Here is a 3,635-nt window from a genome sequence, read left to right as displayed (position 1 = left end):
ATCACTATTTAAGAATATAATTTTCTAAATAATGTAGATCAAACAAGGCCTTAGTGTTTGATTGACATCAAAAATATCACCTAGAAAATAAAATATTTTTCTTATTAAGTTGTTTTGACGAAAACAAAAGTTTACTACCCCAAAGAAAATATTTTCCTTGAAAACAAACAAGTAATATTATGAGTATATTCAAAAGTTGAAAAATATATTCAATGAAAAAAAGTAGCAATCAAAACTCCAAAGTAGGAATTAAGATGAAAAGTTGATATTTTTCATAAAAAATACATGCAATCAAAGTTACCTTGATTGAATATAAAATTACCTTAGATGAATTATTATTTAATTAGTGTGTTCCATTTTCCATTCTTCAAAATTTACTGAAAATATAATTTAGGAAGATTCCAGATGGGCTCCTAAACCTTTGAACTTTGTGAGGATGGAGTTTTAGACCTTTCAGTTGCAGCACCTCAATCCTTTATATAAGTTAGTGCTTCCTCATCGATCTTTAAAAAGTTACATTCGTTGATCACTGAACTTTGTTATAGACTACTATTGACTCATCGAAATTTAAAAAGTTACTCGTTACTCCACTAAATTCTCACCCCCTGTGTTGTGTCGGTTTTGGTCCGACAGTTTGGGTTCTTACATTCTTGGTGATTTAGGGTTGATTTTTTGTGAGATCCTTTAGAATCGATGATCTATCCTGGTGTCTGAGTGTTGTCTCATTGTTGTCATTGTCTCTTAGAGGATTATTTTTGCACATAGTGGAAGGGCTAGCCTCTAAGCCCCCCCAAATTAGGCATTTTGGCTGAATTGGGTGAACAAGTTCTTGTGTTTTTTACTGTTTTCTGTGAATAATTGGCCATATTTCACATGAGCACACAAAAGAACGGTTCAAATCTCTACAAAGGCTAATCTTGTTTAGAATTTTTTATACAGACTAATGATGTGCTTCCTACTCTAGAAGAACAGGGTGTTCGTCAACTGTACCCAAAATGGCCAAATGTTGGTATGATATGCATCCCATCTAACTTTGAAAGTGTTTTTGCAATGTTATAGATATTGAAACCAAAGCCACATTATCAGTTTATTCCCATTAGAAGTCATTTCAGTGTTGCAGTTCGTTGGCCACTCTTTGATAGTTAAAGTGGAGGCTTAAGAATACTTGCCTCGCATGCACATTTTTTACCATTGATGCCTGGACCCTAGAAGTAATTTGCTTGTCTTTATCTAATGGCAAAATTTCAAGATGCAATTGACTTCTATATAGTTGTGGTTTTCACCGTCATTTTATTCTTTATATAGATGTGCATGTGCATGTTATCAAAAGCCACACTGCATATACATTACTTGGGTTTTTGTATCACGTCTCAAAACACATTATTCTCAGGTAAGGGTGTGTAAGATCTCTTTTATCCTTTTAGAGTTGTATAACTGCAAGTTGATTGGCATATGCACCATGAACAATGTGCATTGGATTATTGATCGTTTGATTACCTGCAAGTGAACGAGATCGTGAACAAGTAATATAATAGTGTGTAGAGTGTTGAACCCACGATGATTATGTGTTTGATCCTGTTAAAATTAAAAATATCCTTAATCAAATAACAAAATCAAGTTTGTAGAGTGTCGAACCCACGAGAACTATGTGTTTATCTAGTTAAAATTAAAAATACTCATAATCGAATAGCAAAATCAAATTATGACTAAACAATATTAAATCTGGCAACTAAATTGAAAGCAAAGTAAAAATTTATCAAATTCGCGAAAAGTATTACTAAGATGTGGAATCCTCCTTACTAATCCATTTTTAGTTCGAAAATTTAAATTGATAATTTGAAATCATGCTTGTTGGTCAATGTTCCTATTTTAATTGAAAATTTTCTCAATAGTTATCAAATCTATTCCCCTCATGCGACCTTTCTATCCCTCGATGAAAGATGCGAACATAATAAATGCATTAAACGAGTTAGAACATCTTATAAAAATCATATGAAGTATAGAGGTATATCTCTATCCTCCATCGAAGCATTAAACGAACTAAAACATCTTATAAAAATCATATGAAGTATAGAGGTATATCTCTATCCTCCATTGAACTTCACAATATTTATTATTTTGTGCTAATGATCATACTATCTCTCTAGATAACAACAAAATCCACAAACAATTCAACTAGTGATCAATTAATTGAAAATCATGAAAACGATAATAAACATCCAAACAATTAAACAAATTAATGTCAATTAAATTATCCAAATTAAAAATTCATAATAAGGGTTTATCACATCTTAGCAAATATGAAAAATTAGCCTAACATATTGAAATTATAAGAAACAATATATAAGTGGAAAGACATAACCCGAATTTTTGATAAATTGTGAAGTTGAAGATAACTCTTGAATCTCTTCAATGGTTTCTTAATGAATCTCTACTTGCGCTCTCTCTTCTTTGTCCAATACCAAGTTTGAATCTTCATTTGATTGAATTCTTGTAATTCCCCTTCAATTCTTTCACAAAAATAATGAATTCTTCTCATTTGATGATGATAATTGATGAATATTGAAGTATATTATGTATAAGAGATATGTATGAAAGCCCCCTTCATGTATTCTTCTGTTGGGTATCTGTAGTGGTCAAAAATTGGTGAAATATCACGTCCAAATTGCTTTCCAAAAGAGTTTCAATCGAATAAGGAAAGTTACACTCGCACACGAATGTTTTGTCTCTGCACAGCAGTCAATATTTTGATCATAACTTTGTCTCCCGATATCTGATTGAGTAGATTCAAAATATATTGGAAAGCTAACTAAAAGGGCTACAATTTTCTTGGAGATAGATATTTTCCAATTGGACGTTTACTATGCCTACAATTGGTCGCAATCCTTGACAAAAAATTTAGAAGATATATAATGTAATTGGAAGTCGATTTATGGTAATATTTTAATGATATTCCATTCCTTTTTGACTTCTAATTGCATTCAATTGACTTCCATCAATTTTTAAAATATCTCTTATGGTCCAATTCAACCATTGGATATTTGTAATTTGGTCCTCAACTTTGTACTTTGCCATTTTTCGTCGTTTTTCGCTTCCTTCTTTCAATTTAACTTCCAACTATCGAGTTTTACCTTATAAATAAAATATACAATAAATTAGGCTATAATTTCTTTAAAGAATTATTAAATTCTACATTTTTAAGTGTACATAAGTGTATAAAATACACTTATTAAACACCCCCAAACTTAAACATTTGTTTGTTCTCAAACAAAACAGTAACCTAACTTAACAAACATACAAACATGAAAAATATTTTGGTTGGATAATTTAGCTTTTTACGTTGGGATATGAAATTATAATATTAAATCTACGAACGGCTTCTAAGTTGCAATTTCAAAATTAATGTCCACTTTACCATTGCAAAATTGACATATATGTGAAGAATTAAGTAATCAATCATGAATACACAAGTTTTTTCAATTCCCGACCCTCTGTGGTCAAATATATCATTTTCATCGCTCGTAAGATTCACACACCACAAATTTATTCTTTTTCACTCTTTTCCCAGCATGTAATCTAAGATTGAATTTTTCATTACTATCTCCACTCTCTCTAATTCAGGTGGATGTTACTAG

The sequence above is a fragment of the Olea europaea genome, chromosome 12, assembly GCF_002742605.1.
Source record: "Olea europaea var. sylvestris chromosome 12, O_europaea_v1, whole genome shotgun sequence".
Lineage (NCBI taxonomy): Eukaryota > Viridiplantae > Streptophyta > Magnoliopsida > Lamiales > Oleaceae > Olea > Olea europaea.
This window is presented reverse-complemented; position numbering follows the sequence as displayed.